Source organism: Pleurodeles waltl, chromosome 12, assembly GCF_031143425.1.
Source record: "Pleurodeles waltl isolate 20211129_DDA chromosome 12, aPleWal1.hap1.20221129, whole genome shotgun sequence".
NCBI lineage: Eukaryota > Metazoa > Chordata > Amphibia > Caudata > Salamandridae > Pleurodeles > Pleurodeles waltl.
In genome coordinates, this window is record NC_090451.1 from 387844179 (window position 1) to 387867091 (window position 22913).

Here is a 22913-nt window from a genome sequence, read left to right on the forward strand (position 1 = left end):
AATTATCAAATTAAATGAGCATTGTATTGCCAGAAACCAAAACCCTGGAAAAGTCAACTAAAGTGCAATGTTAAGCGTAATAATGGCAAGCCTCTGTTCTAATCACTTGCTTAGCAGAAATATTAGCCAACCTCTATCTGTATACTAAAGGGCAGCAATGTGTGTGAGAATTACCATAATATTCAAGGAAACCATCCAATGCACCATCATGAATGATAACCCAACGCCTGTCATGGACACTTAAACCTCCTTCTACACATTGACGCCAAGACAACCGTAAGAGGTACCCTCGCATACAGACCACAAGGACCCCGGCCAGCTTTTTGCAACATCATCGCCCCACTCATCATCGAATCCCTCCACTACATGCTGCTTGGCGGCCTCAACTTCCACATCGAGGATGCCAACTCCACATCCCTACTGGAGAGCCTTAACAACATCTGACTCACCCAACTAGTCCCCAAACCCGCCCACAGAACCAGACGCACCCTCAACACCATTTTCTCTTCCAGCGACAGAGTCAAATTCACCCACACCATGAAATTCTCCTGGATGGACCAAACAATAGTCCATTTCACCATCTCCAAAACCCAGCACACCATCACCAAGCACCGTAGCACCACCCCCCACAGCTGGGGAAAAGTAATCAAGAGCAAATGGATGCAGGCACCCAGCACCACACCACCCGACACATCACTCAACCTTAGCCAGGCCGTCCACAATTTCTCCACCTGGATTACCAAATGGACCGGCAAAGTCACCCTTGTGAAACCGGAAAAAGCCAACAGAAGGTCAAGACAGCTAGTACACCCCAGAGCTCAGAACCAAATGTAACTGTCTTCTACTCGAGAAACGATGGTGCATCTCCAAGGACCCCGCTGACATACAAGACATCACTACTCGAAGGCCATCAATCGACAGCTCACCGACTACCTAGAACAGAATCACCTACTTGATGCATCACAATCGGGTTTCCGGGCCAACCATAGCATCAAGACTCATTGCCGCAACAGACATCGGAACACTCCTCGATCCAGGAGAAACAGTGGCTCTGATTCTCCTCAACCTATCTGCAGCATTTGACACAGTTGCCCACCACATCCTCATCAACAAACTCCACAGCATTGGCATTCAGCAGCATGCCCTCAACTGGATCACCTCATTCCTCCCAGGTCGTACCCAGAGCATCCGCCTATATCCATTCACCTCCACTCTTAAGAAAACAATACCTGGCGTGCCCCAAGGAAAATCACTCAGCCCCACGTTGTTCAACATCTACTTGAGCCCCACCCCTTCGAACATCATCAGATCCTACGGACTCAACACAATCTCTTATGCTGACGACACTCATCTCATCCTCGCGCTCACCAAAGACCCCTCTAATGCCAAAACCAACTTCTGCAACACCATGACCAACTGAATAAGAGACAGCTGCCTCAAATTAAACTCCGACAAAACCAAGGTACTGATCTTTGGTAAGAATACCTCCGCCTGGAACCACAACTGGTGGCCGGAAGAACTCTGATTCACTCCCACACCAACTGACCAGGCTCGCACAATATGCATAATCCTGGACAGCCAACTGACCATGAAAGAACAAGTCAACACAGTCATCTCCTCCTGTTTTCATACCCTCTGCATGCTTTGCATGATCTTCAGATGTATCCCAGTAAACACAGGAAAAAGTGCTGCACAACCCCTTGTCACCAGCCGCCTCAACTACGGCAAGGTACTCTACACTGCTATCTCCTTCCATCTCCTCAGAAGACTCCAGACAAAACAGAATGCAGCAGCCATACTCATCCTGGACCTCCCCAAATGGATTCACATCACACCCCACTTCACCTCAGGAAACTCCACTGGCTACCTGTCCAGAAAAGATACCAGTTCAAGATGCTCACACACGCCTACAAAGCCCTCCACAAGCTTGGATATTCTACATCAACCACCGGCTGAACTTCCATCTTCCATCGAGACCCTTGTGCTCCACTTAACTTGCCCTTGCACATGTCTTCTGCATCCAACACACCCGCAGCAGGGACTGCGCATTATTCTACATCGCTGCCAAAGCCTGGAATGTCCTCCACCTATGAATGGCACCCTCCCTGGCAGACTTCAGAAAGCAACTCAAGACTTGGCAGTTCGATGCAGGTGCAGCAACCTCAGCACCCAGATACCTCTAGGGGTGATAGTGTTGCGCTTTACTAAAAAGATTGATTAGCTGCTTTCTATTTCTGAAATTCAATAGATCTAAGGTCCTAGAATTTTGATAGCCTGGCCATTAATTGTGAGTCAGTGCCCTGCAAACAGGCTGCCATGACTGACTTGAATGTCGTTACTCGAAGCCTGTTTAAAAAAAATATATATATATATAAATAAAGTCTTCTTTCAGGGAAACATTACCAGTGGACACATGCAGATTATGTGTGATAAAGACTCAGAATTATAGCCACATCCTCTTAAAAAAAATAAAAAAATAAAAAAAAAAATGAATATCCAGATCACCATGATTCATCTGATTTTAACGGTAATAGAAGAAACCTGAAGTGAATATATTTTGCTCGCAAAGACTTTCTTGTGCAAATAAAGATAAGGTTGAGGAAATGGCCTTTACTAAGAGGAAAAAAGCAACTGCGCTCTGGCTAGTTTTATAAAAGCTTCAGTATGTTTTGTTGTATGAATAAACACTTGCTGCATGCTTCACTCATAATTTAAAATAACCATATTCGTATTGTCCCAGCATTCATTTAGCTCCTCTTTCCCAAGAGTGTATTCAAAATTAAGATGCTCTTGTTTTTCTGAATTTTAAAATTGGCTTCTTGCTCTTTCCAAACACAATATTTTAAACAGATGCTACGCGCTGAATTGTCCTTGCAACAGCGAGTTTGAGTGGAGTTGAGGCAACCAGTGAAGCAATAGGCCGCGGTGGGCCTACGCATTCCCAGAGCACCCCCAAGAGCTCCATTTCACAAACCAATCAATGAGTGCATCTTAGAAGTGTGCAGAAGCGCAGAGCAGCACATACAAATTTAATAATATATTGCCACGGTTACCCACTCACTTGAACGAAACTGGACGGCGATATGCATTCATTCAATGGGTTCACGGAGCTGCCATGTACAGAAAAAGGCACTGTGGGCCTAACGCGGCCCACTATGGATAGAAACATAATTTTAAATGTGACTCCCAGTGAGAAATAAGAAATGCAAGCCCTCCAAACAGCGAGGAGGTAAGAAATAAACCACTTGTATGACATATACACTGAAATTCGTTACAGCGACTTTGGGGCAATCTGCGAAAGAAGGCGGTCTATGTAATCTCAAAACACCATCTGACCAATGTGCAGTGTATAGCAGTTTATGGATGTGCATGACTGAGCAGTGCAGCGACAGGGAACAACAGTGAATAACAGAGCACTGTCTCCCCACTGTCGCTCTTGCACAAAGCTGGGTCACCTTGTGGCCCAAATTGGACGCAGAGGTTACAAACTCCGCAGAAAGCACTAGGAAATCTCATAGAAAAGGGAGCCGAACTCACAGGTGGTCTAATAGTGTAACTCCCGATGAAACCTAAGGATATTAAGGAAGATTCAACAAAGTGATAAATACAGCATGTGCCCCACTACTGGGTCCTTTTAACAACTACAAAAACCATTAAAGCTTTCAAAAGCCACTATAGAATCATGGTTGTGATTTAATGGTCTGCAGCACTAGAGGCCTACATTTTTGACACTAAGACCTGCATTCCCTCCACATTATAGAAACTGTCTCCCAGTACAACTAACGCAAACAACTTGAAAAAAGAGAAGTGCTCAATATCCTCAAATAAGTCTCAAAATGCGTCTGGAACACTGAGAAGTGCACTTTAGGTCAGGTCACTCCACTACAAGAAATACCATGTCTGAAAAGGAAACCATACCAACCTATAGGAGACCAAAGGCTGACCCGCCTAACCCAGAATCTCCAGTTAAAAGAAAAACAGATCAATGTGACAATGGGCAATGTATGCAAACTGTTAAGGTTCCAACATTCAAAAAAGATCCTGGGCCATATGAATAAGAAGAATAAATACATCCACTAGAACGAAAATAGAATCCACATCTCACAGGATTTCTTGAAGACTACTGCTGAGACTTGGAAAGGCTTTCTTGCCGTGTGCCAAAGACTATGTAATAAAAACATAATTTTTTTCCTTAGTGGACTCTGCGAAATCTCATATTAACATAGATGATTCAACACATATCTTCAGCGACCATAGAGACTTGATGAGATTCCTAGATGAAAAATAGGGTGCTAAAATGGACAGCTCTCAGACAAAACCTACCCTGAAAACACCAAAACATTGAATCGCCCAGGTTTAATTAGTATAATCCGAGTTCACCCTATCTGGTCGTCGGCATAACAAAAGTGTTATGGTCCAATGCTCCTAAAAAGAATTAATAATGCAAGACTGTAATAATTTTGTTATGATGTAATGTTGTCATTATGCACCATAACGTTTTAGTAATTGGGGGCTTTGACTGGACCTTCTTAAAAGTTCTGCGAAATACTTAAACTGCTCATTAATTTGTTTTGTTCTGCAGTCACTGGGGGGCACTACACTCTAGAACTCCTAATTGGCTTTATATAAATGTTTACAAGTTATGTTCATATCCGTCTGGACTAACCATGTGATACGATACAGGTAAGAGGCACATATATGTTACACTAGATTCTGATCATTAACCCAGCTGAACAGCGCCTCATAACAAAACTGTCTCCCAGCCCATTCATAATGGGACCACTTACAATAACAAGGCCCTTGGCAAAGTATATTCCGCTCTTTAAGCCATCAGTATTAAATATTAGACATTGACAGACCTTGATCTCTGCATTATATCAGATCTTTCCTGAACAACAGCACATTCCAGTCCTCAACACCAATGGGTGGCCACAGGCAATTCCCCAACCCTCAGGTACCAAACTGCCATCAATTGAGGCTCTTGTTGCATGTGCTATACTAATGTGATCGACTCCTAAAATACCAACTGAGCATTTACGTGACTAAGAGCAGACAGTACCCTTCTTGACTAGTTCCCACCCGCACCTAACGTGACTCACATGCACTTTCCTGATACTGGTACTATGGTCGCCCCACTGACAATTAAATTTGAACATCCCCGCAGAAGAATACTCCTTATACTCTGCCTATTTCATCTATCTTACACTTGGCACAAGCTACAATTTACCTTGATCCACATTTTCTCACGCTATAAATGTCGGGTGGGAGGGGGATAAGGAACAGATTGGGTGTTCCTTTGAGTTTTGGTATGTAGAATTATTTTGAGTTGCTTATATGTCTGTTTATGCCTTATTTTGTCTTCCATTTTCCATACACAAATGCACTTTATGCATGCAAACCATCTGACACTCTCACCGGCTGCAACTGCTGCAAAACTACTACACAAATAAAGGTGAGAAGACTATGAGCCCATCTCCCACACTAGATACGGCCATCCCATAGTTAATCATACCTTGAGGTGTTCCTGACATAAAGTATATTATAATTGCAACCCAGATATTAACATTTTACACCATGACGCATAAATCCTAGTCACTTATCACCAAGAGCCTAAACCACCCAGTCGAGAGAAAGACAACCCTAGATTATGTTCAAAATGGGCAAAACCTTTTTGTAGCAAACATTTATGCACCAAATGTAGATGAGCAGCAATTCTGGACGACACACACAAATCTTCTGGCCTTTTCTGCCGGTTGCTGCTTCTCTAAGCAGGGGAGTTCAACCTACCACTAGACCCCACTGTTGACAGGGACTCCACATGCTGATACCAACCACTCCACCTCTCCATCACATAAATGCTTAAAACAAGTCTGTGATAAATTGAACTTGTAGGAAGCATGGGGGCTGCAATACCTTGAAGAAAGAGGCTATGTGTTCTCACCCTCCCACTCGACGTACTCTTGAATTGACTATATCATGACTTCAGGTGATTATCTTCACAACATTCAAAAAGAGATTGGTCTCTGACCACTCATGCATACCCCTATCACTGTTAGGATTTGAAACTTGAAGAAAAAAAACTCCCTCTGGAGATTAGATGATGAAACCTTGTTGTCCCGCAAACATATGAAACTAATGGAAACTGATTAAAAATGTTCTTATTGACAACCCTGAACCTGATTGCTTCCCACTAACTAGATGGAAAACACTAAGGGGGTCATTACGACCCTGGCGGTCATGGACCGCCAGGGCCGGGGACCGCGGATGCACCGCCAACAGGCTGGCGGTGCATCCAGGCCTATTCTGACCGCGGCGGTAAAGCCGCGGTCAGAAAAGGGAAACCGGCGGTTTCCCACCGGTTTTCCCCTGGCCTGAGGAATCCTCCATGGCGGCGCTGCAGGCAGCACCGCCATGGGGATTCCGACCCCCTTACCGCCAGCCTGGTTCTGGCGGTTTTGACCGCCAGAACCTGGTTGGCGGTAACGGGTGTCGTGGGGCCCCCTAACAGGGCCCCACCAAGATTTTCAGTGTCTGCATAGCAGACACTGAAAATCGCGACGGGTGCAACTGCACCCGTCGCACCCTTTCCACTCAGCCGGCTCCATTCGGAGCCGGCATCCTCGTGGAAGGGGGTTTCCCGCTGGGCTGGCGGGCGGCCTTCTGACGGTCGCCCGCCAGCCCAGCGGGAAACTCAGAATTACCGCGGCGGTCTTTTGACCGCGCAGCGGTATTCTGACGGCGGTACTCAGAATGAGGCCCTAAGTGCCACAATAATGGCACCCTTATACAGATCTGGTCAAAAATGAAGAAAGAGACTAACCCAAACCTGATAACCCTAGAAGAAAGATTAACAAACAAGAACATCTCCATCTATGCTCCAAAGAACATTTATGCAGTGTTTTACTACTAAAAAAGTATTAATATAACCAAATCTAAAGCACACAAGCCTGGATTTGGATTAATAAACAAACAAGTCTAAGACTATGTGAGGCAAATAATGTGGGAAAGATTCTGGCGTCCCACCTAAAATGCAAGCAACAAAGTAACTGTATCCCTGCAATCAAAGACAAGAAAAACCAAATCCAAACTAATCTGGCAAGGATTACATAGACTTTTAAAGAATATTATGAGGCCCTCTATACCCCACACAAGGAGATAACCGAGAGTGAATGTGAAAAATACTTGAACAATCTATCCCTCCCCTCACTTAATGAAGAACATGCAAACATTTCCCCACTCAATGCTCAAGAAGTCATTAAATGTCAATTCCGGTAAAACCACTGGACTGGATGGCTTCTCAGCACTATTCTATAAATTATTCAAAGAATCACTATGCTGCCCCAGCTTAAATTATACACTCAATTTGCTGATTTGAGTAGAATCTCTGGCACCCCTGCCGAAGTCATAATCATGGTCATACTCAAAGAAGGAAAAGACCCAGTATTGACTAATATCCCTGATCAACGCAGTAACATTTACACTAAAATACTAGCCATCAGAATCCAACAATACATACCTAAATTAATTCACCCTTCCCACGTAGGCTTTTTAAATTATTACACATATGTGTGTATATATATCTGTGTGTGTGTGTGTATATGTATATATATATATATATGTATAATGTATGTATATATGTATGTATATATGTATGTGTGTGTGTGTGTGTATATATATATATATATATATATATATATATATATATATATATATATATATATATATGTATATGCCTTTCCAGTAACACAGACTACTTTGCATTGACAAGGCCCAGATTTTATCAGTACCTACAGTCACCATTACATTAGACGCAGAAAAAGCGTTAGACAAAGTAGACTGGAGATACCTGAAAGCAGTGTTAGGTAAGTTCAACCTTGACACCTCCATCATAGGGATAGTAATGGTTCTATACTCTAACCTCAGTGCCAGAGTCTGAGCAGGCAGTTACCTCTTGGAGGCCTTTTTTACTGCAGCAAGGCACCTTACCAGGCAGTCCACTATACTCTTCTCTTTTCCTCCTGGCCCTTGAACCCCTACTGTATAATATCAAAACTAATGAAGCCATAACAGGAATTAAATTTGAAAAGGTAACAGTGGTGTATGCAGACGATATTTTGATCGGAGGAGGCCGGCAAATCCGTCCCACAAATAATGACTTGAACTGGAATTTGCCAATATTATTGACTCGCTTAGACATAACAAAGCATTTACCCTTAAGAAAATTACTGACTTGTTGGAAGGCCGGTCCCCTAAATTCCTAGCATGGTGGGGAAAGATAGAGGCATTGAAGAAGATGATCGCACCCATAATAAATTATGTAATTAGTGAGTTACTACTCACACACTGACTTTTTAAGGAAAATAGATATCCCATTAACAAACTCCTCTGGCAAGGGAAACAACCCAGACTTTCTCTTAAAAATAAATTTGCCCAAATCTCTGGGAGGAGTAACCTGCCTACTTTTAAAATATACCAAACAGCTTTCCTCTGTAAGCAATGTATCCACTGGATACTCCAAAGAGAGGAATGCACACCAGTATGGCTAGGAATCAACACTGCTATTATTCCCCTTGGGAACCTTATCTCATTTATTTCAATTAAGAAAGTGAAGCTGTTACACTCAAAATATATCATGAACAACACAAAATAGGCCATACTACAAACTGATGCTCTTCTAGATAACTAAATACATACCTCTAACTAATAGCTTCCATGTGGAACAACCCAGAATCAAACTGGAAGGTCAAGCTATCCAATGGAAGGATGGACATCTCGAAGAATATTCACTATAAACCAACTGATATTGAAAAAAACTCCCCTTAACCATTGCTAATTTACAACAAACATTCCTTAACTAATTTGGACTTTTTATAACTTGCTAAAACTTAAGGCCTGCATTTGGAAAATATTATTTTCGGACGAAGTCCCATCTCTGCCTCTTTTCGCTCACACCTTAACCAGATTGGGACACAAAGGCCCTCATTCTGACCCTGGCGGTTTGTAACCGCCAGGGCAGAGGGCAGAGGAAGCACCGCCAACAGGCTGGCAGTGCTTCCGGGGCAATTCTGACCGCGGCAGTAAAGCCGTGGTCAGAAAAGGGGAACCGGCGGTTTCCCGACGGTTTTCCCCTGCCCCAGGGAATCCTCCATGGCGGCGCTGCATGCAGCGCCGCCATGGGGATTCCGACCCCCTTCCCGCCAGCCTGTTCCTGGCGGCCTGTTCCTGGCGGTTTACACCGCCAGGAAGAGGCTGGCGGGAACGGGTGTCGTGGGGCCTCTGGGGCAGGGGCCCCCTAACATGGCCCCATTAAGATTTTCAGTGTCTGCTTGGCAGACACTGAAAATCACGACGGGTGCAACTGCACCCGTCGCACCCCAGCAAATCCGCCGGCTCCATTCTTTGCTGGGGCTTTCCCGCTGGTCCGGCGGGCGATCTTTTGAAGATCGCCCGCCGGCCCAGCGGGAAAGTTGGAATGCTCCCCGCGGTCATTTGACCGCGGGGTGGTGTTTGGGCGGTTTCCGCCCGGCGGGCGGTGCCCGCCGCCCGCCGGGGTCAGAATGACCCCCAAAGTCTCTAAAAAATATAAATATTTAGGATCATCTACCTCTAAGCTCCTAAAAACTCACATGATAAATGGGTGAGAGAGGGCTGGCCAGCCCAAATACCATGTCCTGGTCTAATATCCTACACTCCCCCTTCCTACTCACGGTAACTCCAGTGCTGGCCCAACCTAAATTCATAGGACTTTTTACACCCAGACCAACTACACAAACTGAAACTTAGAGGAATGCACAGTTGTTGGAATTGCAACGAAGGTGAGGGTGACCTGGCATATGATTGTTTTGTTTGTTTTGCCCTTTCTTACCAAAATTCTGGGAAGACGTCTTTCAAGTTCATCAGAACCCTCTTGAATCCACCTCCGTAAAGAATTCCTGTCACTACTAACGGGTCCCCTTGAGCCACGCTGGAAGAGAGAAGAGGATAGATACTTATTAGATCTTCTACTCACACTAGAATGTGAACTTATTCTTAGTAACTGAAAAAAAACACAGCTGCTGTCAAATCAGCAGTCTGGAGGAACTGGTTTTCCTTCTCCAGGGGAGCTGACAAAATTTTGTTACAGACATCCCGCTGGAGAGCAAAATGAAGATCGATGTGGTCCATACTAGACAACTTTATGGCCAACACAAAACTCCCTCCCCTAGTTAGGATAGGTTGGGGAACATATAATAGTGGTCTAGCGGTATTAATCATGCACACAACATTAATAGCTTCAGATCTTTGTACGCCATTCTAACCGATTCAGTTTGCTGCTCCTGATCATTACCAAGTTTTTATCATGTATTATTTGTATTATGAGTATCTTTTATTATTGTTTTAGTATCCAATGAACTTCTGCTTGTGTGATCCTGATCCCATGGAAGGTTGACAGACTACTTGACAATCTTCATGAACTGTATATGACAGCCATGTTACACACCTTAGTGAATTCATAGCTACTTTTATTCTCTACATACTTATTGTAGAGTTGGGTGAATTATGAGTGACGGAACCCTCTTGGTTCCTGAAGGACTCTGTAGAACTGGGATGTAAGTGTTAGAACATGCTGAAGAGAAAGCAGATTTAGAATGTTAGGTTCTGTTTACATGCAGACGGATAAAGATGTGCATTATACAGCATGTGTGGGGCATAGTTACTGGCAAATACCCTGGCTGGGGAAGACATTACAACTGGCGATGAGATAGAGGATGAGTAACCCAAAGATCAACAGTGTTTTCCCAGAGAGTGTTCCAAGCAAAAGGCTTTTGCGTGCCATGTATGCCTCAGGCGAGGTACAGTGGAGTTAAAGCGCAGCTTCAGGCAGTGTGAAGCATTTGAAGATAAAGCTATACTGAGCAATTTACTCATCACTGGTCAAGAACCTGCTGGTAAAGCCATAAAGAGAGGTATTTTAAAGCTGTACATCATACGAAGTGACAACGCTGAAGGTGGATGCAACTATTTTTTAAAGAGCAGCATATAGTGACAGCAGACTGTTGTTACACTTAGCAGAGCCTTGAGAAGAGCTCTATGACCTCAACAGCAGGTGAGGAGACCCAAGAAGAAGCACAGGGGTTGTGCTGCTGTGCTGTCCACTGCCTGAAGGGGCACACCATCAAAGCTGCCAGGTGGTGGCTCAGAACAATTCCAAATGTCTCACAAAACATGAAGAGATCCAATGCAGACCCAGAAAGAGGTCACAGTTCCACAGACTGTCCAAGTTTACTACAAGGCCAGCACGTCACAGGGCCTTAGAGATTGCGCTAAGGAAGCTGGCCCTAGCAAGTCCTAGTAGACCGCAGACAGTATCGGAGAGACCCCCATTTTCAGTGTCAGCCAACCCTGTAAACTGTTACAATGCTGCTGCCTTCGTTAAACCACCACCACCCAATACTGTTAAAAAGCAGAATACTGGTGATGGATAGACTGTTTGGGTAGAGACATTTGATGACTTCATTGATGCACTAGAAGAAACCGATAACAAGAAGATTATCAAATACCTAAAAAATCTTGCTGGTGAAGGTGCAGCAAGCTGATAAGTTTGTGTACTGTCAAATTAAAGAAGGCTTGAAATCTCAAGTTTAATCAAATGTAGATTACAAAAGGTACATTTTCAGTTGAGTACAACAGAGTTGGTGAAAGTATAAACAAGTTTGTTGAGAGACTAGATACGCCCATCAAACACTGTAAGTTTAAGGAATTTAACAATGAGGAAGCAATCTGTTCCCGAGCTATTGACGGATGCTTGTCGGATTCATTCAGATGAAGAATGCTGAAGGAAACTGCCTGGAGCGAGTTCTCATGGCTACCAGAGGTGAAGAGAGTGCAGATCGTCAAGCTTCTGGCATGGAGGATGGAAGTATCCAAAGTGAGTCAGCCATGAACATGAAGAGTAGGCAGAAGCACAAAGCTGAAGGACACAAGGTGATGTCTCCTTTGAAAAAGTTATGTTTCAGGTGTGGAATGTCGTTTTCACATGAAGGTAAATATTCCCCCATTGGACAGATTTGCAAAGCCTGTGGGAAGTGTGACCATTTTGTAGCAGTTTGCAAGGCAAAGGAAAAAGTAAGTGCATCCTGGCAAGAAGACACAATGGCCACCCGAAAGTTCGAGAAGTGACGGTCAGCACACGCCCACAAGGTGAAGCAACAACAACTGAGACAAATCAACACCAAACAAAGGAGACCATCATCTAAATCATAGACAAAAAATTCTTTAATATCAATATCAAGTAAAAGTTAAGAAGATGAGTGTGCAATGTTGATTTTTACCTCGGATAAATGTGTACATTCTCGACTGGCTGCATGTGAACAAAAGTACCAGTCAATGAAAAGCCGACATGAAAAAACACCAATTTCATTCAATTATTGTCCAAAGATTACACTGAAAGTAAACGGTTATTTAATACCTTTCATTATCGATAGTAGTGCATTGCTAAACATTATTCCTGAGGGGAAATATAATGAGCTATCTCCATTACCATGACTGATGCCATCAAAAACTAAAGTATATACATGGACCGCATCAAATCCATTAAAAAGTCAAGGTTCATTTGTAGCAAGATTAAACACAAGAAGACAAAGGTACAAGTGCCCATTTGTGTACTTCAAGGTACGGCGTCAAGTGCCTGTTTACTCACTGCTGCTGATATGGGACTGATCTCAGTGAACTACAACGTGAATGCTCATCACAAAATAGCAAGTCATTTGCCTTCTTTGTTTAATGGGTAAGGAAAGCTTAAGACTATGAAAGTACAATTGCATATTAATGAGGGTGTCGGTCCTGTTGTACAAAGGCACAGAAGAATTGCATTTAATTTACACGAAGCTTTTGAACATACTTAAACATGATATCATTGAAAGTTCTACTGGTCAAACGTCATGGGCTTCTCCCATAGTGGTTGCACCCAAAAATTACAGTAGATGAGCTGCATGCATCTGTGTGGATATGCTTCAAGCGAACAAGGAATTGAAAGAGAATGACATCCAGGTCTGCACAATGCTGACATAACACAATTGAATCATGCAAAAGTCTTCTCTCACCTTGATTTAAATAAAATATACCATCTGTTTGACCTCGAGTGGAAGTGCAGGCACATTACAACCCTTTCTTCAAATGTTGGTCTATTTCGATATAAAAGAATAAGGGCCTGATTTGGATCTTGGTGGTGTTACCGCCAAGCCGCGTTGGCAGCGGCCCTGAAAAGACCAGCAAGTCAACAGTGTTCTGCCCGCCCTATTTAGATGTTACAGCTATTCAACAGGTGGACTGGTGACGGACTGTTAACGGAGGGAGACAGCGACGGGACCCAATGGACTTCGTACAGTGGCAGGGGCTATGGAATAGAGCGGTGGTTCCCAACCTTTTGACCTCTTTGGACCCCTCCTTTTTAATACTGGAATCCAGGGACCCCGCTGAATCATTATTGGAACACGGGGACCCCCCCACTGAGTCATTACTGAAAGCTAGGGATCTAATCAGTTAATATTACTGAATGTTATAAGCAGTTGCGGACCCCCTTAGGAGGCTTCATGGATCTCCAGGGCTCCCCGGACCACAGGTTGGGAACCGCTGGAATAGGGGTAAGTGGCACACACACACACACACACACACACCCCCACACACACTGTCCCTTAGCCATATGTATCCAACTGCACTACACACTGCATAACACTCCACATACACACCATCATCCATCAAATTCCAACACAGCATAAGCTGTACATGCCTTAAACACACATTGATATGCATATATGAGATACAAACTCACACAGAAACACAACTACACTGCGTGACATCTGCAACACAACACTTACCTGAATGTGTCACACAGCAACACAACATTCACAACACCCATCTTACATGTAAGTGACACATACGGACGCAGCCACACCACCCACTCCAGCTCGCTCTACCTTAACCAGCCAATCCACAAACCAATCCACACACACATGTACGTACTGATGCATACACAACAGATGGAACAAACCTACCAGTACAGGTCCCCTTTCATTACACAGACACGGACACTGTTGACAAGTGTGAATGTACCACTATTTTTGTGCCATCGTTCATTTGGCATTGAATACTGACCCCACAGAGACCTGTATATGTGTTGGTATGCATGTTGCGCCAATGTGTCCCCAGCCACGTGACACAATAGTGTCTCCGACATATACATATCACAGTGATTGAAAAAAACACTGCACTGCAATGTATGTACCTGCAATAGTTTCGACCTCTCCCTCCCATGAGCAGTGTCCGGCCAACGTAACCTTGACAGCAATGCGGTGCCCCTCACTTTGAGTGCCCGTGACGGCAAGGGGGAAGTGAGGGGGGGCTGTTTTCTCCATCCGTTGGTGGCAGCAGCGCTGGCAGGTGATGTCCGGTCGGAAAGAGAAGTGGAATCCGGAATAAAGGTTAGTTTTCACCTCTTTTCCTCCCTCTTCCGCCAACTCGGAAGAGGAGGTCGGACTGCCACTTTTTGCATGGTTGTTAGGCACATCCAAATGTGCATGGCAGAAAGGGTGGCTGGGGTCCTGTCAGCATCCACTTTTCCTTCTCCTGCCATCAGCACGGGCGGTGGTACTTGGCTGAGTTGGCAATTTGAATGTGGCCTTTTGAGTTTGCGACCGCCAATATCTAAATACGGCAGGCAGACCATCACGGAGGTGGACGGGTTTTCAGTCAGAAACTCAACGGCGGGACTGTTACAGCCAATATCTAAATCAGGCCCTATGTATTAGTGTGTTAGCAGCTGCAGAGATTTTTCATAATGTCATTACCGCATCGTACAGCCTGTCACGAATACTTTCAATTATTGTGATGTATTGTATTATTGTATTAGATTGTATTGTATTAGATTATTTATAGAGCGCATTCCGGCGAAAGCATCGAAGCGCTATGCAGACCATAAATGCAGAAAAACGAACCCAGATTATCACTAATAATTAGTTTGCAAAAAGCCAGGTTTTAAGGCACTTCCTAAAGAGAAAATGGTTCCGTATTTGTCGCATCGAGAGAGGCAAACCATTCCATAGTCTGGATGCTTCCACCGAAAAAGCGCGATCTCCCCATCTTGCTTTTTTACAGCGTGGGACCTTGATCGTAAATTTAGAAGCTGATCTCAGGTGTCTCGGAGGTTGGTAACAAGATGGATTTCAAATAATCACATCCCATCGACTGAAGTGCTTTATGCTTAAGGCAGAATGTTTTAAACATGATTCTCTTCCTAATTGGAAGCCAATGAAGAGATGTCACACACCTAGTAGCAGATATAGAATGGGGCATGTTTAAAGTTAGACGGGCCGCCGCATTCTGAATAGACTGCAATTTATCCAAAGAGTATTTATTAGCATTAAGCAGCAAAGAGTTACAGTAGTCCAGTCTAGAAGTGACTAAAGCCAGTACGACCGGACGTCTCAGGTCGTCCTCCAAAAGATGAAGAATTTTCTTAAGAATTTTTTAGTGTCCAAAAACAGACCTTGACCAAATGATTAATCTGTAACTTGAAAGACAATAAATCATCAAACGTAATGCCCAAATTTTTTGCAACTGGTACCGGCGATGGGCAGCCCCCACAAACGGTCGGCCACCAGTTATTATCCCAAGGGGAATCTTTACAACCAAAACACATATTCACTGGTTTGTCCCCATTGAGTTTAAGCCAGTTACAAGTCATCCACTTATTGATTGCTAACATACAGCATTGGAAGTTTTCCTTTGTGTCCTTCACATTATGTGAAATGGGCACAATCAACTGAGTATCATCTGCATAGGAGACGATCTGAGCCCCAAATGAGCGAACCAGGTTAGCCAAAGGTGCCATATAAAGATTAAAAAGTGTTGGACTAAGAGAGGATCCCTGCGGGACGCCACAAGGAAGTTGGAAGGGCGAGGCCCTATAATCCTGCAAGCTACTGTAGTGGTTCTGTCCATCAGGAAACAGCTAAGAAGCTGCAAGGCCTTCCCTCTCACTCCAACTTGGGCCAGCCGGTTACATAGAGTAGAATGAGAGATGGTGACTAACGCTGCTGATAGATCTAACAGGACCAAGATCGACCCCTCTCCCAGGTCGCCTCTTCTCCGAATCATGTCTGTGGTGGAAATGAGTGCAGTTTCCGTACTATGATCACCCCGAAAACCATGCTGTGAGGGATCTAGTCCACCATTCTCCTGTAGGAAAACAGACAGCTCCTGATTAAGATGTTTTTCTAGTATTTTAGACACATCGGGAGTAACGAAATTGGGCGAAGATTGGAAAGGTCCGCCGCATCTTTCCCAGATTTTTTTAATGAGAGGAATGACGGTGGCCTGCTTCCAAGTTTCAGGAAAAATTCCTTCCTGAAGAATCTCTGCATTCACCGGTTCCAACGCCTCGGCCATCATCTGAGGAACTAGCTTAAGTACCCGGGTGGACAGAGATCTGTAGGTGCCCCTGATTTAAGGGCCAAAAGAAAGTCTCTAATTATGTTTACGGAGAGCGTTTGAAAATTATCCAATCTATTCAGTGGTTTAGCCGTACATAAGGAGCCTATATTCACATCATCTGTCCAGACAGGGAGTGGGGGACTAAAATTATTCAACAGATTGATAATTTTATTGTGGAAAAAGTCCGCCACTGACTGACAAAATTGCAGTGAGTTATCCAAAGGGTTGACTGCTGCAGAAGGGGAAGTTAAGGAACGAACTGTCTTAAATAGTTCCCTCAGAGAATTCAAGGCCCCTCTTATCTTTTTGGAAAAATATGTTGTTTTAGCTAGCTTGATGGCTATTTTATACTTCCTCAGGGACTCCCTTAGAGTTCCTCTTTCAGCAAGGGATTTGTTCAAAAGCCATTTTCTCTCTTGCTTACGGTAATTTATTTGGAGAGTTTTCAGTTCCTCTGAAAACCAGGGGGCAGAATATGCCCGATGGCCATTAAAATTAGATTTAGCCTGAGGAGCAAGCTCATCAATAGCCCTTTTCAAGCCGCATTCAAAAATCTCCAATTTAGAGCCACCTAATGGCTCAGCCATATTCCAGCCTGTTTTCAAGGCCTGAGAGAGATTGCCCTTATTAATTTTAAACGATGGTCTTTTTAAGTTCGTGTTAAATAAGGGTCTAGCTGGTGGTAGAGGCCAAGCCAAAGTAAATGATAATAAAAAATGATCAGACCTGTCTACCTCCCGATTATCATTCCTGGAGATCATGCCAGGCCTAGAAAAAATAGCATCTAGCCTATGGCCTGCTCTATGGGAGGGTGTGCTGTCTCCAGAGAGCCAGTCCAGGCTCTGCATGTAGTTCGTAAAATCTACCATGCTAGGGTCCTCAAAATCTTCTAAATGGAGATTGAAATCGCCTAAAACCAAAGCATTCTTGGCTAGCCGCAAAGGTTCCAACATAGATGGCCAAGCTGCCAGAAAGGTATTCTTGGGGCCTGGAGGTCTATACAAAAAGAGACCTTCAATGTCCTGGCTATTCTTGGTTTTAATTTTAAAATAAGTGCTTTCGCAGGTCTGGGTGTGGCCCTTCTGTTCCTTTAATGAGCAACTCAACTCCTTTTTAAAAATAATGGCGAGCCCTCCTCCTCTTTTTCCTGTTCTATCATGTCTCACATAGGAGAAATGTCATATTCTCATATGTCATATTTGTCTTCGGAGCTACACAGAAGGAGCACGATAAAGCTCTCAAGCAAGTGTTGTTTACTGCTTGATGCAGGTTTAACTTTGAATGCTGAGAAATGTGAATTCAATAGGACAAAGCTAAAATTCTTTGGCCATATCCTTTCTGATGGGGATATGACACATGATCACGCTAAAGTGCAAATGTTGTCAACTGCAAGCCCTACACGAGATATTTCCATATTATGTTCATTTCTTGCCATGGCCAGTTACTGTTAGAGATACATCAAGACTTTGCAAATGTGAGCTCTCCACTAAGGGACTTGACGAAAAAGAATGTTTATTTTCATTGGTCACGTGAATGCGAGCAAAGCTTTAAGTGATTCAAACAAGCTATTGAGAAGTCTACTGAAAAGGCATATTTTGATCCAAACCTTTTTACAGAAGTTGTTGTTGACACATTCCCAGTTGGGTTAGGCCAGTTTCTTGCACAGCGGACACCCAAATGCTCAAAGACATATTGCGGCATACACAAGCAAACGTTTGTCCCAAACTGAACATGCTTATTCACAACATGAAATAGAAAGTTTAGCAGTGGTGTGGGCTTGTGAACATTTCAACGTATTCTTATAGAGAAAGCCTTTTATGCTTGTGACGGATTATCAAGCCTTGTTGACCATCTTTGGCAAGTCAAAAGCCAAGATGCTTCTTTGAATTGAACATGGGGGGCCTACGATTGCAAGTGTACAGCAATATAACTGTGTATTGTCCAGGGAAAAATCTAACTTCTGCTGACTACTTCTCCAGAGTGTCTATACAGTGTCAAGGTACCACTTACAAGACAGGTGAAGCTACATAAACTTCTTTGTAAACTCGAACACACCAGCTGCCATATCGTTGGTGCAAATTATTACTGCCATGAGTCAAGATAGTGACATGTTAAACCTGAAAGGCAGTACACATCAGTCTAATGCCAGATGTTCAAGAATGTCAAAGATTAACTATCCACGAGTCAAGAAAGCATTATCCTGAGAGCTTCAAGAAATGTTGTCCCGGAGCGTCCATGGCAGCAGATAATGGAAGTGGCCCATGAAGGACATTGTGGAATAGTTGCTCCATAGCGAGCTCTCTGAGACAGACTTTGGTTTCCTAATCTCGATGAAAGAGAACTGAAGTCTTGTCATTTATGCAACTGCCTGTAATTGAAAAACACTCAACATCCCTAAAGCATGTCAGAGTTGACAAAGCATGAATTGTAAAGAATTGCTGTTGACATTTTCAGTACCCTTGACAATGGACAATCCCCTGATGGTGATTGTTGATGAATGCTTCTGTTTTCTGTTGGTAGAAGATTTCTCATCTATCACTCGAGAGATCCATCAAGAGATTAGATGGCATCTTTGCGACATGGGGTATTCTTGAAATCTTAAAACCTGACAATGGGCCACCTTTCAACAGTCAAGAATTTAGAGACTTCCTCAGTTATCTCACAGTACAGCATTAGAAAATCACACCTCTTTGGCCACAGATTAATGGCGCTGTCGATCGTTTCAAGAGTAAATTAAAGAAAACTGTTCAGAATGCTGTATAGGAAAAGCTCAACCTTAAAACTGTTTTGAATTGTACCCTATGAGCTTACCTTTCAACTCCTCACTCAACCACAGGTGAAAGCCCTGCAACTTTGATGTTCGGTAGCCAATGATGAAAAGTTACCTCAATGGACCAACACAAGATCAAGTACTGAGGAAAAAACCAGTACCAAACACTTGGATCATAAAAAGAAAATGAAGACCTATGCAAACAAGCGATGATACACAAAAGACATTGTTTTCACCAGGGGAGATTGAGTGCTTGTCCATAAGCTGAGAAAATGTAAGTCTGATGCTCCATTTGATGCTGAGCTATTCCATGTCATAGAAAGCAAAGAAAATTTGTTGACTGCCCAAAGTCCTGGGAAATCCATTATGCAAGATTCCTCGCATTTTAAACATGTGGCTCGCCACTCACCAGATAGTGTGTAGAGACTGGTTCAGAAAGGAGAAAAGAAAAACCCCAGACTGCTGTTCCTCCTGCATTGCCAGCGTAGACCATAAACACTCCTATTGTCAGGTCCCAGATTCCAAAGACAAGATTGGGACGAGTAATCAGAGCTCCATGGAGGCTCATCAAAGAACTATGATTGTATATAAATTTGTAAAAAATTATAATTTTGTTTGACAGAGCAGGGAGATTTAGTTTTGTGTGAGTTATGATTGATGGAACCCTCTTGGCTCCTGAAGGACTTTGTAGAACTGTGACATGTGTTAGAACATGGTGAAGTGAATGCAGGTTCAGAATATTGAGTTCACAGTTACATGCAGACAAAAAAAAAGACCTGCAATAAACAGCTCCGTGTGTCAGTTATTGGCGGGGTACCCCCACTGGGGAAAACACTATGCTTATGTTACACTTTATTTGTGTGTATCCTTTTATTGTTCTGCTTTAACTTTTAATAAATGTTTTGGAGATAAAAAAATAAATAAATAAAAAAAAACAGTTGCCAGGCCACAGCCCTGTTACTGGCTCTTTTTGGTAAAGATTTTCTTAGACCATGTGGACCTGCTGCCTAGTTTTACTCTGAGCTAAGTGTCAATATACAAAAAGCAGTTAGCAGTGAACAAATGACCAGGAATCTTCAGGCATCCATCTTTCTCTAAAGGGTTCTCAAATTAACCTTGTCAAAGGCCACTCAGTCAGTTCAGTCTAAAAAACACACGTATAGTAAGGATTTCTGGGCGATTACTTTGTTGGCCAAAAGAATATTATTAGCAATATTAACCAGGGTTTCACTGCCTTTTCTGAACCCTGTCAGACAGAAAGGTAAACGTTTTAGTGAGTTTATCCAAACTTTTAAGTCTGCCAAAAATAATGTAGAAAACATATTTGCTACCAAGTCGATCAAGGCTATAGTTCTGTAGTTTTCAGGTTTATTGGAAGGCTCCTTTTTATGTATTAGATGCAGAATTGATCTCCACTGATTCTCCAGGATTATTTCAGTGCTTAGAATTTCTCTGTAAAATGTCCTCAGGGTCTTACCCTATGCTTTAGCATCATGCTTGAAAACTGCCAGCAGGACTCCGTTCTGTCATGGTGCCCCATTACTTTTCATATCTGCCATGGTTTTGAATATGTCAGGTTCTTCCCAAGCCATTGGTGGCACGGACCTCAATGGATCCATATTTGGCTCAAATTTCTCATAGGCCTTCATCTCTGGGATATCCTTCAAGGCATCACTTAGTGTTTGTTACAGTACAACTGTCCTCTGACACAGAAGTAGTTTCCAGAACATAGTAAAGTTCAAGTAAATGTTTGTCCCAAGACTCTGCATCAGTGCAATTTATTCCTGGTGTAAAGACATCTAATTGATGGATGAACTGTTAAAATGCTGTGTTCCTGGTGCTAGCCCATTTGCAGATGTTATGCCATCTCTGAATTTCAAAGGCTTTTTTAGCTTTCCAGCATTTAACTCTATATTCATCATAAAAAATACCTTATTCGGTTCATAAGAACCATAAAAGTCACAACACACAACATTAGAAACACAAAAATAAAATACATAATATTAAACACAAGTAAAATATTACAAAGCCAGTAGCGAATAAGTTAAAACAATAGTCATAAGAATATTATGACTCAATATCTGGAACGTAGATTCAGAGCACTTAAGATATAATTTAAAACAGCATAAATAACCAATTCACTCCCCAATTCGTGCAAATCGATACTGCATGTGATCGTATTCCAGAAGCTTTCAGTACTGGGCTCAAAAACTGCATTCTCTGGAGCCTATAAAATTGCAAAATAGCAAAAAGTACATACTACTTTCAGTAGTCAGCATTGCACAGTGATAATGGGTAAGAGATGAAAACCATGTGCCTTTTACAAGAAAGGACAACAGGTAATGAATAGCTTGAAGACCAAACCTTGTTAATAAAAACCTATGCCTCTTATTATTAATAATCTGTAAATAAAGGGAAGGACCGGGTGAGAATTTGTGAAGAGGATATCTTGTCCCCTCATTATTAATCTCAGACAGCAGCCTCCAAGCGTATTGTTTGAAAAGATCTTTAGTATGACTTAATAAGAACCAGCCAAACTTTCAGGGTTATGGAAGAACTCCGGAACGCCCAACCTTTCAAAGTTAGTTTTTTTATTGTATTTAAGCCATGGGATTTCTAAACAGTTTTCCAGTTTCAGGCGGTCCATTAGTATTGCTTTGCAAAGCTGGGCTTCTGGGTTCTTCCAGATTCTATGCCATAGTAACATGGGCTGCAATTTAACAAGATCTTCAACATAGAAACGCCCCACCTCTTCATGGCAAAAAGACTCTGGGGGAGAGTGTGAAACAGCTAGCAATCTTCTCAAAAATCCTATTTTTGATAATTTGTATTGATTTGCAGTTTAAGTATCCCCATACTCTTGCACCAAACCTAGCAATGGACACACATTTGCTTTTAAAAATACAAAGGGTCTCTCTTGTTGGTTTGTGATCCAACCTTTGGAAAATTCTAAACTGCATCAATTGCCTGCTAAAATTGCACCACTCTAACATTCAGTAAAAACTTCCAGCTAAAGTCGACATCAAACGGAATACCCAAGTATGTAAAATGGGTAGTTTTCTTCATTTCTTGTTTAGGGCCACATTTCAATATAAAGGACTTTGTGCGATTTGTCCTGAGTCCTAAACTAGTAATGAAGCTATTAAAAGTGTCTGACAGTAAATGAAGAGCATTTTAGCTGTTCTTGAAATTAAAACAGCATCGTCTGCATAAAGTGGAACAGAAATTTCACGTGAACCAATCTTTGGAATATCTTTACCGATCTTTATCAAAGCCTCTCCCAGGGAATTAACACTAATTAAAAATAAAAAAGGTGCCAAGAAACCCTCTTGTCTAACCCCGGGTACTGATGGAAAATCTTCGTAAAGCTCCCAGATCTGTTGTAGCGGACCCCAGCTGTAGTGTAAGTGTAGGAAGGTAGCCTCTTTCTAGCCTTGTTACCCCCACTTTTGGCCTGTTTGTGAGTATATGTCAGGGTGTTTTTACTGCCTCACTGGGATCCTCCTAGCCAGGGCCCAGTGCTCATAGTGAAAACCCTATGTTGTCAGTGTGTTTGATATGTGTCACTGAGATCCTGCTAGACAGGACCCCAGTGCTCATAAGTTTGTGGCCTATATGTGTTCCATGTGTGGTGCCTAACTGTATCCCTGAGGCTCTGCTAACCAGAACCTCA